Source organism: Somniosus microcephalus, chromosome 4, assembly GCF_052327205.1.
Source record: "Somniosus microcephalus isolate GS21.2 chromosome 4, FLI_Smic_1.0, whole genome shotgun sequence".
NCBI lineage: Eukaryota > Metazoa > Chordata > Chondrichthyes > Squaliformes > Somniosidae > Somniosus > Somniosus microcephalus.
In genome coordinates, this window is record NC_140990.1 from 50122170 (window position 1) to 50135928 (window position 13759).

The window sequence follows — 13759 nt, forward strand, 5'->3', positions numbered from 1 at the left end:
ACCACGACGTGAATCTGGAGAAATTCCTCCGTACAGCCCAACGGCTGAACCTCACCTACAATAAGGAGAAATGTGTGTTTAACACCTCGCGCCTTGCCATCCTTGGCTGTGTAGTAGAGAACGGACTCATCGGCCCCGACCCCGAAAGAATGCGCCCCCTCATGGAGCTACCCCTCCCCCACTGCCCTAAGGCACTTAAGAGAACCCTGGGGCTCTTCGCCTACTATGCCCAATGGGTGCCCAATTATGCGGACAAAGCCAGACCCCTCATGAAGTCCACATCCTTCCCCCTTACGGAGGAAGCGTGCGCAGCCTTCTCCCTCATTAAGGGAGACATTGCCAAGGCCACTATGCACGCAGTGGATGAGTCCATCCCCTTCCAAGTCGAGAGCGATGCATCCGACTTCGCCCTAGCCGCCACCCTTAACCAGGAGGGGAGACCGGTGGCCTTCTTCTCAAGGACCCTACAGGGCCCTGAGATCCGACACTCGTCGGTCGAGAAGGAGGCCCAGGCGATTGTGGAGGCGGTACGACGCTGGAGGCACTACCTGGCAGGCAAACGATTTACCCTCCTTACCGACCAACGTTCGGTCGCTTTTATGTTTAATAACAAGCTGAGGGGCAAAATCAAGAATGACAAGATCTTGAGGTGGAGAATCGAGCTCTCCACCTACGATTATGATATCTTGTACCGGCCAGGTAAGCTGAACGAACCCCCCGATGCTCTGTCACGAATTACATGCGCCAGCGCGCAAAGTGATAGACTTCAGACCCTCCACAACGACCTCTGCCACCCCGGGGTCACCAGACTTTACCACTTCATTAAGGCCCGCAACCTGCCCTACTCCATCGAGGAGGTCAGGACCATAACCAGGAACTGCCAGACCTGCGCTGAGTGCAAACCGCACTTCTTTAGGCCGGACAGAGCAAGCCTGATCAAGGCCACCCGCCCCTTCGAGCGCCTGAGCATCGACTTTAAGGGGCCCCTCCCGTCCTCTGACCGTAATGTGTACTTCCTCAACATTGTTGATGAGTACTCCCGTTTCCCCTTTGCCTTCCCCTGCCCAGACATGACCAGTACCACGGTCATTAAATGCCTGAACGACCTCTTCGCCTTGTTCGGGTTCCCAAACTATATACATAGTGACCGGGGCTCCTCTTTCATGAGCGAGGAACTCCGTCAGTTCCTACTAGCGAGAGGTATTGCAGCAAGTAGGACCACCAGCTACAACCCCCAAGGGAACGGCCAGGTGGAAAGAGAGAACGCGACGGTATGGAAGGCCGTCCTCTTAGCCTTAAAGTCTAAGGGCCTCCCAACCTCCCGCTGGCAGGAAGTCCTCCCGACAGCGCTGCACTCCATCCGGTCACTACTTTGCACTGCCGTTAACGCCACCCCCCATGAACGAATGTTTGTTTTCCCCAGGAAGTCGACTACGGGAACCACTCTACCAACCTGGCTGACCTCTCCGGGGCCCGTCTTGCTGCGAAAGATCGTGAGGGCCCATAAAACAGACCACCTGGTCGAAAGGGTGAACCTCCTGCACGCCAACCCCCAGTACGCCTACGTGGCTTACCCAGACGGGCGGGAGGACACTGTCTCCTTACGAGACCTCGCACCCTCGGGCACTCCGGAGACACCACCTTTACCCCCCCCCACCACCCCCCCAATTCCAGCCCAGGTAGACGGCATGCCGGAACCCCACGAGCCTTCGCCGACCACGCAGACACGAGCACTAACACCGGATAATGCAGCACCGCCGCTGCGACGATCGGAGAGGCTTACGAGGCCTCCGGACAGACTGACATACCAGAACTGGTAGTACACTTCACCCCGCCGGACTCAAATCTAAACAAGGGGTGAATGTGGTAAACCACTTTTATCGTTACACTATAGTTATCACTGTTGTATTGTTATCACCGTTATCACTGTTGTATCACGATACGAGGTCGCCTCTTGTCGCGCTGTTATACCTGGGCTGACCACCTCCGACTCCGCCCATGGCTCCACCTACCTGCCCAGGTATAAAGGTAGTCGACTGGCTGGTATTCCTCCTTGTTGGACCCGATCACCCACGAGGGTGGGCTCTGTTATTTAGTCAATAAAAACCTTTAGTTACGTTCCTAACTCGTCGCTTTTTATTGGACGAATTGATAGGTATATCACAGGGTACTGAGTTTGGATGATCAGCCATGATCTCATTGAATGGCGGAGCAGGCTCGAGGGGCCGAATGGCCTACTCCTGCTCCTATCTTCTATGTTTCTATTCCTAGTTGAGTTCGAGATCTCCAATGAAACATTCCACACACCTTAATCCCCCTGAGCACAGGCTTTTTTTTAATATGTAGATTCTACAACAATACAACTCCTATACTAAATGTGTGCAAAATATTTACATGGGAGATTCTACAAAGGAATACTTCTTGTAACATTCTTACAATATTATAATTATATAGCAAGACTCATAATCTAACAAGCTGTATCCATGAACTCAGACTTTGATCATTGCCAAGCCTGAGAGGCACGAAAGGATGTTCGACTCTTTTAAAGGCCAATTAGAATGACATTGTCTTCAATTGATGTCACATTACCGAGAGAGCCCCCTTTTTAAAGGGACACAATCAACTCCAAATTATAATTAAATCAGATCCGAATACTGTTGCTGATGTTGACAATTGACTCCAGTCCCTCCGGTGTCCACCAGTCACGGAAGGCCTCCAGCGTCCCGGCGGACACCGCGTGCTCCCTCTCCAGGGACAGCCCGAAGGATGTTCCACCTTGGCTGTAGCCATCAGCTTTCTTCTTCCCGGGGTGCTCTCTGACCTGAGCTGCAAACTGTTCCTGTATTTAAAGCCCAATCAGGTACAGCCCATGTGATCCTGGTTCCCTCGGCCAATCAAACCATTGAGCTGAAAGACATTCATCAAACAAAGCATTCCATTGGGTGGCTGTTTAGGGTCCATCGAGTAACCGCTTCCTGTTCATTGGAGCTACGAGGAATCTGCGAGTCAGAACAATGTCAGAGTTTGCTTTTACTGGGACATTTCAACAAACAAATGGCCTTCACGGTTCCGCTCAGTCCACACAGGCAGAGTTCTCAGCTCTGCTGGTTCTGTTCACACGAGGTCTGTTTCAGCTTAAAAGGGATAATTATAGCCTGTTCTGTCTGAGGTGATTACAAGCTAATAGTTCACTAGAAACGGGTCTTTAATACAAAGTTTACTCATATTAAACATACATGTACGTAAAACTAGGAAGACTTTACTTTTATGACTCTACTTCATGTTAATTCTGATCTTCTAATAAAACCCAGCTTTCTTACCGTCCACTCCTGGAGGCCCCACTCCCTGAGCATACAACCTTCAGCAGGGTCAGTGGTGGAGTTCCACAGCGGGAGTGATCCCGCAGTAACTGTCGGGATCGCAACCCCGTGGATGTTCCGGGTCGTGTATTTTTAGTTATCCTGGTGTCTAACACACACATCAATAAAACAGGGAATTCCTGGAAACACGCTGCAGGTCCTTCTTTATCTGCAGATCAAATGTCTGTTGTATAATTGTACCAGCAGTTAACAGGCTCCCTTTCAGTCAGGAGCAGATTGCAGTTTGACACCAATCTCTGATTTGACAGCACGTTTCCAGCATTCACCGTTGTTCTTCTTGACTCTAAACACAGTTGTAAAGAAGCCTTCTGTTCCATGCCGAGGAGCTCTGAACCATGGCAGAGAGCGGCTGGGACACGTTTCTCACACGCCTCGAGATTAACCCATACGGGGACTTTGCTGTCAGTGAAGAGAGACGAGAAAGACCAAAGTGCCGTTTGCCCCTCTCAGTGTGGCCCTGAAGGATTGTGTCCAGGCTGAAGTTCTGCTCCCACCGTACGATCCTCCCCCAGATTGTCCTTTCTGAGCTCCAGCCAGGTGATGCTAAACACTCAGGTGGAAAAGACAAAAATAAGAACATAAGAACATAAGAAATAGGAGCAGGAGTAGGCCAATCGGCCCCTCGAACCTGCTCCGCCATTTAATAAGATCATGGCTGATCTGATCCTAACCGCCAATCTACTATCACAGAACCATCTCCTGAATCTAACAGAATTAGACACACGAAATAGGAGCGGGATCAGGCTACATGGCACCTGGGCCCGCTCCGCTACCCACAGGGCCATGTCCGACCCGAACCTAGACTCATGTCCAAATTCCTGCCCGCTCCCCGTAACCCTTAATTCCCTTTACTTCTAGGAAACTGTCTATTTCTGTTTTAAATTTATGTAATGATGTAGCTTCGACAGCTTTTTGGGGCAGCATATTCCATGGACCTACCACCCTCTGAGTGAAGTAGTTCCTCCTCATCTCAGTTTTGAAAGAGCAGCCCCTTATTCTAAGACTATGCCCCCTAGTTCTAGTTTCACCCATCATCGGGAACATCCTCCCCGCATCCACCCGATCCAACCCCTTCACAATCTTATATGTTTCAATAAGATCGCCTCTCATTCTTCTGAACTCCAATGAGTAGAGTCCCAACCTACTCAACCTCTCCTCATATGTCCATCCCCTCATCCCCGGGATTAACTGAGTGAACCTTTTTTGTACTGACTCGAGAGCAAGTATGTCTTTTCTTAAGTATGGACACCAAAACTGTACGCAGTATTCCAGGTGCGGTCTCACCAATACCTTGTACAACTGAAGCAATACCTCCCTATTTTTATATTCTATCCCCCTAGCAATGAAAGCCAACATTCCATTGGCCTTCTTAATCACTTGCTGCACCTGCATACTAACCTTTTGAGTTTCGTGCACCAGGACCCCCAGATCCCTTTGTACTTCAGTACTTTCCAGTTTCTTGCCATTAAGATAATAACTTGCTCTACGATTTTTCCTGCCAAAGTGCATAACCTCACACTTTCCAGTATTGTATTCCATCTGCCAAATCTCTGCCCACTTACTTAGCCTGTCTCTGTCCCCTTGCAGGTTTTTTATGTCCTCCTCACTCACTACTTTCCCTCCCATCTTAGTATCATCTGCAAACTTTGATACGTTACACTCGGTCCCCTCCTCCAAATCGTTAATATAGATTGTAAAGAGTTGGGGACCCAGCACTGACCCCTGCAGAACACCACTAGTTACTGGTTGCCAATCTGAGAATGAACCATTTATCCCAACTCTCTGCCTTCTGTTCGATAGCCAATCCTCTATCCATGCCAGAATATTACCCCCAATCCCGTGATTTTTTATCTTAAGCAATAATCATTTGTGTGGCACCTTGTCAAATGCCTTTTGGAAGTCTAAATACACTACGTCCACTGGTTCCCCTTTATCCACCCTATATGTTACTTCTTCAAAGAACTCCAGCAAATTTGTCAAACATGACTTCCCCTTCATAAAACCATGCTGACTTTGTCCTATTAAATTATGATTATCCAAATGTCCTGTTATCTACAACACTGTGTTTAAAACAAAACTGAATTATCTGCCATCTATAAAAGAAAGACTTGCATTTCTATCGCGCCTTTCACGACCTCAGGACATCCCAAAGTGCTTTACAGGCAATGAAGTACTTTTCAATTGTAGTCACTGTTGTAATGTAGGAAATGTGACAGCCAATTTGTATACAACAAGCCCTTACAAAAATCAACATGATAATGACCAGGTAATCTTGTTTTTTTTGTTATGTTGATTGAAGGATAAATAGTGACCAGGACACCGGGGATAACTCCCCTGCTCTTCTTCAAAATAGCGCCATGGGATCTTTTACATCCACCTAAGTGCGCAGACGGGGCCTCAGTTTAACGTCTCCAGAATATTATCCAGAATATTAAATTCCAGCCCAGCTATAGGGGTTATTAACATCAGCTGAAACAAACCCCAACTGTCAGAATGATCATGGTTCAGTCCTGGATGTGATTAACAGCAACAATAACAGCAAAATCCAACCCCTGCAGTCACTTGTGAACTTGCTGGTGTCTCAGCAGGTTGGATGAATCAGTGAATCTCTTCCCACACACAGAGGAAGTGAACGGCCTCTCCCCAGTGTGAACATGCTGGTGTTTCAGTAGTTGGGATGAATGGGCGAATCCTTTCCCACACATGGAGCAGGTGAATCTCCTCTCCCCAGTGTGAACTCGCTGGTGTGTCAGCAGATCCTTTTTGCTTTTAAAGCACTTCCCGCAGTCAGAACATTTAAAAGGTCTCTCATCAGTGTGAACAAGCTGGTGTTTAGTGAGCTGGGGTGACTGAGTGAATCCCTTCCCACACACGGAGCAGGTGAACGGCCTCTCCCCAGTGTGGGTGCGCTGGTGTACAGTGAGGTCAGATGATCGCCTGAACCCAGTCCCACAGTGAGAGCACCTGAACGGTCTCTCGTCAGTGTGAACACGTTGATGGCATGTCAGTTATCCAGAACTTTTGTAGCACTTCCGGCAGTCCGGGCATTTAATAGGTCTCTTGTCAGTGTGAACTCGCCGGTGTTTCAGCAGGGCAGAGGAATGAGTGCATCCCTTCCCACACTCGGGGCAGGTGAACAGTGTCTCCTCGGTGTGACTGCGTCGATGAATTTCCAGCTCAAACGGGTAACTGAATCCCTTCCCACAGTCTCCACATTTACACGGTTTCTCCCCGGTGTGACTGCGCTTGTGTCTCGACAGGCCAGATGATCGACTGAATCCTCGTCCACACAGAGAACAGGCATACAGTTTCTCCCTGCTGTGAATGGTGCTTTTTGCTTCCATGTTCAAAGGCCGATGATATTCAGGTCCCGATTAATCAAGTGACTCTGTCAGATCTTGATGTGATGTTTTGTTTGAGTTTCCCGTCTTCAAATCCTCCCTTTCTAATATCCTGTAAAATGAATTTAAAACAGGAAAAAGGGAGCATGAGAGAGAACACACAAAAACAACAAAGGCAAGTTGTGAAATTGAGCTCAATGAATCTGGTCATTTGTGGGGTCGGCACTGTAATGTATGTACCTTTAAGGGGGGAACTACTTTCTACAGCTCATGTATACTGTAGTACCGGCAGTGACCACACCTGTATATAACGCTGAGTAGTAATCTGTTGTTTCAGTTGCAGTTTGAACCATGTTGAGTAAACACCTGTTGTACCGTTCTCTGCAGTCCTTTTCTTATTATTACATGGACGTAACAGTGGCGACGAGCAAGTTCGAACCTTCCTGCAACTCTGCATCACCTCCCAGGGATTCGCTCCTGGAGAACAGTGGAAGAAGGTCGAGTCCAGAAGCACGGGCGTCGACCACGGGCAACCACCCAGTCATCCAGCAGAGATTTGAGCATCGCAGGGGAGGCTGTCGATAGCCAGGCTTGGCTTTCCAGTCACGGTGGTCCAGCGAAACGGGCTGGCAACAGGTACTGCGCAGACCCTTCCCGGACAGCGGCGGGCTAGAGCCCGACCGAGCGGCACAGAAAAAGGCCGAGCAGCGCCGACGGGGGAGAGAGAGAGGGCAGAGCACACAGGGCACAGCCGGTGTTCAGGACCGAGCAGCGTCAATGGGGGAGAGAGGCGAGAGAGAGCAGAGTACAGCCGGTGGTCAAGGGCCGAGCAGCGTCAGCGGGGGAGAGCGGCATTGGCAGCAGCGCGGGAGACGCCATTTTAAGCCGCAGCGGGGAAGAAAGGAAAGCGCGGGAGATGCCATTTTAAGCCAGTCTAACCACACCCAAAAATGCCGAAGAGTGGCAGTATCACAGCGTTCGGCAATGAAGTCGAAGATTGGACGACATATGTCGAACGCATAGAAGTATACTGCAAGGCGAATGAAGTGCCAGATGACAAGAAAGCGCTGGTATTGTTGAATTCAATGGGTGCAAAAACGTATGGCTTACTACGAAACCTAGTAACCCCAGAGAAGCCAGTAGAAAAGGATTTTGAAAACATAGTGTCAATCCTACAGGACCACTTAAACCCCACACCGCTGCTGATAGCAGAAAGATTTAAGTATCACAAAAGGAACCAGCATAAAGATGAAAGTAATGCTGAGTATTTAACGGAACTGCGCAAGCTATCGAAACACTGCCAGTTTGGAACGGGACTAGCAGATACTTTAAGGGACAAGTTTGCATGTGGGCTTCAAAATAAAGGAACCCAGAAATGGCTTCTATCAGAAAAGGATCTTAAGCTGGACAAGGCTTTCAGCATTGCAGTATCACATGAAGCAGCAGCACGGGGCGCTGCAGAGATACAATGGAGACCGCAAGAATATGGCACAAATGAAATGTCATACGGAACAGTGAAGCGCTATCGCTGCGGCAGAACAACACACGACCATAATGATTTCTGGTTCAAGGACAAAGTGTGCAGACAGTGTGGAAAAGTAGGGCACATAGCAAGAGTCTGCAGGTTGGGAAAGAAAACCAGCAGCAAGAAATCTCCACAGGAGAAGTACAAGAAGGTACATAAGGTGACGGAGAGTCATTCAGACGAACAGAAGAGTGATACAGACTCCGGAAGCAAGGAGCTGGGTTGTCTGAAACGACATAATGTGATCAAAACGGAGGATCACCAAACTATCTGGGTCACGCTCAAGATAGCAGGAGTCCAAGTGAAAATGGAATTGGACACAGGATCAGCCCTAACAGTCATAAACTGAAGGGACTACAAGCGGCTATTCTCACATATACCCTTGAGAGATACAAAGATTGTCTTGAAGACGTACACGGGGCAAAAAGTCTACCCCAAAGGAAAAATAAGGGTGAACGTTATATATAACAGCAAGGAAACACCAAAAATGGACCTATATGTATTGCCAGATGGAGGACCACCACTACTAGGACGTGAATGGATCCGGAAGATACAGCTAGATTGGCATTCCATACAAGCACTGACAGTAGATGCCAAAAGGATGACGACGTCACACCTGGACGACTGTCAAAAATGCTAACTGACGCACAAGAAGTGTTCCAGCAGGGACTCGGAACACTTAAAGGCATAACAGCAACGATCAAAATAGAGGAAAATGCAAGCCCAAAGTTTTTTAAGGTCAGACCGGTACCTTATGCGATCCGCCCAGCCGTCGAAGCAGAGCTGGAAGGTTTGGAACGTTCAGGAGTATTGTCCAAAGTGGACTGGAGCGAGTGGGCTACACCCATTGTTGCTGTACTGAAGAGGTCTTTGAGTAATACGCCTGGGGATCCAAAGAAGGTTTGCATCTGTGGGGACTTTAAGGTGACAGTGAACCCAATCCTTCACACTGTACAATATCTGCTTCCGCGGATTGATGATATTTTCGCCTCGCTATCTGGAGGGAAACGCTTCACTAAGATTGATCTGGCCCAGGTGTACCTGCAAATGGAGGTAGAAGAAGCCTCGCAACAGTACCTCACGATCAACACTCATAAAGGTCTCTACCAATACAACCGGCTGGTGTTCGGGGTAGCATCAGCTCCGGCTGTTTGGCAAAGGGCAATGGAACAAGTCCTGCAAGGGATTCCAGGGACCCAGTGTTATTTGGACGACATTCTGGTCACGGGCGAAAATGACAGTGATCACCTCGCCAACCTGGAGCAGGTGCTCACTAGATTGAAGGAATATTGGCTCCGAGCTAATCGCCACAAATGCGAGTTTTTCCAGAAGCAGATCTCGTATTGTGGCCATGTTATTGATAAAGAGGGGTTACATAAGTCCCCTGAAAAGATTGAGGCAGTAGTCAAGACTCCAGCACCGAAAAATGTGTCACATCTGAGGTCGTTCCTCGGGCTGGTGAACTACTACCATAAGTTCTTGCCGAATTTGTCTACCGTACTACACCCACTCAACACCCTACTGCAAACGGGGGTACCATGGAAGTGAAGTGACGAATGTAAACGAGCTTTCCAGAAGAGCAAAGCATTGATCACATCAAAAGAGGTGTTGGCTCATTTCAACCCAGCACTACCAATTCGGTTGGCGTGTGATGCATCACCCTATGGCATTGGAGCGGTGCTGTCGCTCAAATTCCTGGACGGCTCGGAGAGGCCAGTAGCCTTTGCGTCTCGGTCACTAACCTCAGCCGAGCGTAACTACGCCCAGATTGACAGGGAGGCCCTCAGCCTAGTGTGGGGAGTGAAAAAGTTCAATCACTATCTGCACGGGCAGAAGTTCACCTTGCTGACTGACCACCAACCACTTGTCTCCATCTTTAATCCAAAGAAGGGCGTTCCGGTGATGACTGCACAATGGCTACAAAGATGGTCCCTTTTTCTAGGGGCGAACCAATATGAAATCGAGTATAAGGGCACGAAACAGCATGGAAACGCTGATGGGCTATCACGCCTGCCACTGCCTACTGCGGAGGAAGCACCAGCAGTGGATCCTGTCGAAATATTTCATTCGACTATAATTGAATGCTTGCCAGTAACTAATGCTGGTATAGAGAAGGAGACTCGAAATGACCCGACACCGTCTCAGGTATATGATTTGACAGTGAAGGGATGGCCAGCACATGGTGATTCACTGTTGCCAGCATTCTCATCCAGAAGAGAACAGCTGTCAGTATGCCAGGGGACCTTGATGTGTGGATCCCGAGTGGTAATTCCACCCAAGTTAAGAGAGAGAGTGCTCAATGAGCTTCACGAAGGTCATCTGGGAGGGGTGAAAATAAAAAGCCTTGCTAGGGCTTATGTGTGGTGGCCGGGGATTGATCAGCAAATCGAGGACCTGACAAAGAGCTGCTCGGGATATCAGAAGGTCCAAAATGCACCATCACATGCCCCTCTACACCCATGGGAGTGGCCCTCATCTCCATGGCAACGGGTGCATATTGATTTTGCTGGTCCATTCATGGACTCAATGTTTTTAATAGCCGTGGATGCGCACTCGAAATGGCCTGAGGTGATCAAAATATCCTCCACCACCACGGAGAAAACTATTGCATTCCTACGGACCATTTTTGCCAGGAACAGCTTGCCAGAGCAGATTTGCTCTGATAACGGACCACAGTTTGTGTCCGAAGAGTTTCGAAGATTTATGAAAAGGAATGGGGTAAGGCATTACACATCCGCCCCGTATCATCCAGCCACAAATGGATTGGCTGAGAGGTTCGTACAAACCTTTAAAAAAGCAGTAAAGGCCATGGCCTAGAAATTCAGTTGCATTCGCCAGCCGTTAGCGCCTTAGGAGGGGTAGATTTCGAGCGCTAGGCACTTAGCGCCCGGGCGCAGGCCGATCTGCGCGTACGCCCAACTTCAGTTGACATTTAGCGCCGGCGCAAAGTGTTTGCGCCCGCTCAGCTGCGCGCGCAGCTTATGATGTCATTTCGTCGTGCAACGCTGTTTGTGCGCCCCAAACTGGAAATTCAGTGGCGCCCGCCCAATGTGGGCGTGGTGCTGTTAAGAACTGTGAAGTGGAACGCAGCAGAGGCCCTGCGGGCCTCGGGGAGCGATAATTAAAGGGCACTTAGACTGAACTATAAAGGCCAGCCATTTTGCTGCAATGACTTTAGTGCTTTGGATTTCTGGACAGAGACCAAGGAACAGACCTTACTGATTTGGGACAACATAGGAGAGGTATTTTTGGCTTCTGGCCAGAGCTTGGAAATTTGACTCATTGTGATTTCACTGTTTGCAAGTTTATTATGGGGGCTGCATGGGGTTCCAACCCTCAGTTCCAGCATTATGTGCGAAGGGCTCGCAGACGCTGTGTGAGAGGGCCAGCCATGCCTAGACGCAGAGGGGCCATCAGGCGTCGGCAACGTAGGCCTTACCCACTCAGGGAATACCGGCAGCAGGTGTCCTATCACACCATGACTGCCGCGCATTGTGTTAAGAGGCTGCGCTTCAGAAGGGAGGTGGTTGCAGAGATCTGCCAGCTGCTTCACAGAGATCTGCGTCCACAGCTGATGTGCAGGACGTCTCTGTCGGTGGAAGTGAAGGTCACGGTGGCTCTGAACTTTTATGCAAGCGGCTCCTTCCAAGCCGCTGCTGGGGACATAGCGAACATCTCCCAGTTCGCCGTGCATCGCTGCATCCGGCAGGTCACCGATGCCCTTTTCGCAAGGAGACACCAATTCATCTCCTTCCCCATGACCCTAGAGAGGCAGGAGCAGCGTGCAGTCGGTTTTGCCAGGATCGCTGACTTCCCCATGGTGCAGGGCGCCATTGACTGCACGCATGTGGCTATGCGGGCACCTATCGACAATGCCGAGGATTACCGCAACCGGAAGGGCTACCATTCCCTCAATGTACAGCTGGTGTGTGACCACAGGCAGCGCATCTTAGCTGTCAATGCCCGCTTTCCAGGAAGCAGCCACGATGCATTTATCCTGCGCCAGACTACTGTGGCTGACATGTTCGAGGCACAGCCTCCACCAAGGGGATGGCTTATTGGGGACAAGGGCTACCCTTTGTGTACATGGCTCATGACCCCGCTCCGCGCGCCCAGGACCCCTGCTGAGGAGGCATACAACGAAAGCCATCAAGCCACAAGGAACATCATAGAGCAAACGATTGGCGTCCTCAAGCAACGGTTCCGCTGCCTGGATCGTTCCGGCGGATCTCTACAGTATTCGCCGGATAGAGTCTCCCAGTTCGTCGTCGTTTGCTGCATGCTGCACAACCTGGCTATCCGCAGGACTCAGGCACTGCCACCTCACGTTGGACCACCACCTCAGGAGGACGAGCAGGAGGACCATGAGGAGGAGGAGGAGGAGGAGGAGTACCAGCCCAGGAGGGAGCCACAAGGTCCAAGGGCCGTCCGCCGGCGGCTTATTGAACGACACTTCTAGGCCCCCTGTCAGGGAATGGCTTGTGGCAATGAACGCACCTGAATGCAGCCGCTCCGCAAGCCCTTAGCCGGTTAACGCAACAACCACTTGAAACATGACACCTGGACAAGCTGAATAAATAAAAAGCTTTATTTAACAAACTCAGGGCCCTTCCCACATGAAACAGAAAAACAGACAAGACCCCCAAAAAACAGTCAAAAACATATCTCACTCCCAGAACCTGGGGAGGAATAACAAAACTTGTCCATCCAATTGGCCTTCATCCTCGGCCTAACCAAGACAAACCCCCCCATACAGAACACAAACACCCCCATATAAAAAAACAGTTGCCTTCATCTTCGGCCTTACCAAAATAAGCCCCCCCCCCCCAGAACACAAACACCCCCATATAAAAAAACAGTTGGCAACACACTCTACTTGGTGTGCCGAGAGGGCGAGTTCTTGTGCAGGCTTCTCCGGCCCCTGCCCGACCTGTTGCTCCGCCTCAACCTGGGCCCTGTGGGTGTTGCAAGGCTGGGGGAAGGCTCCTGAGGGGCACAATGCGTGACGGCAGATGCCCTTGGGGGTCGGCCTAGACGAGGTCCGGCCCTGGAGGGGCCGGCTGCTGACTGCTGCAGCTGTGGCTGGGCAGCATCAGTCTCTGCAGCAGCTCGTCGCAGCTTGGCTGGGGGAGTGGCAGTGGCGGCTGCAGCAATGGGGGCAAGCTGGCTGATGCCAGGCGCTCGCTGGTCGCCAGAGACACTGGCACTCGGCCGGGCTGGCACTGCAGCAAGCGCAGCAATCTGGTGAAGGCCAGACCGCTGTGCTGCAGCAGGGCGGCGGGTGCCCTGGCGATGCCTCCGTGACACAGCGAGTGTGGCAGAAGTGAGTGCCCGAACTGCCCTGGTCTGTGCCCGCATCAGACCAGCCAGTGTCTGCATGGCACCACTCAGGAACTCTCGACTCGCGTCCTGTGCTGCCGCGAGTTGGTCGACACCCCTGGCCTGTGAGTCCCCAAAATCGGCCACACTATGAGCCAGGGACTCAATGGCCTGAGGCAACTGTCCCACAACCC

The 13759-nt window shown here is 50.5% G+C and overlaps 1 pseudogene; it reads right to left on the minus strand.

Moving 5' to 3' along the window:
- Positions 1–5938: 5938 nt before the first annotated feature.
- LOC147118837 (uncharacterized) overlaps positions 5939–13759 on the minus strand; it is a 53931-nt pseudogene continuing 46110 nt past the window's right edge.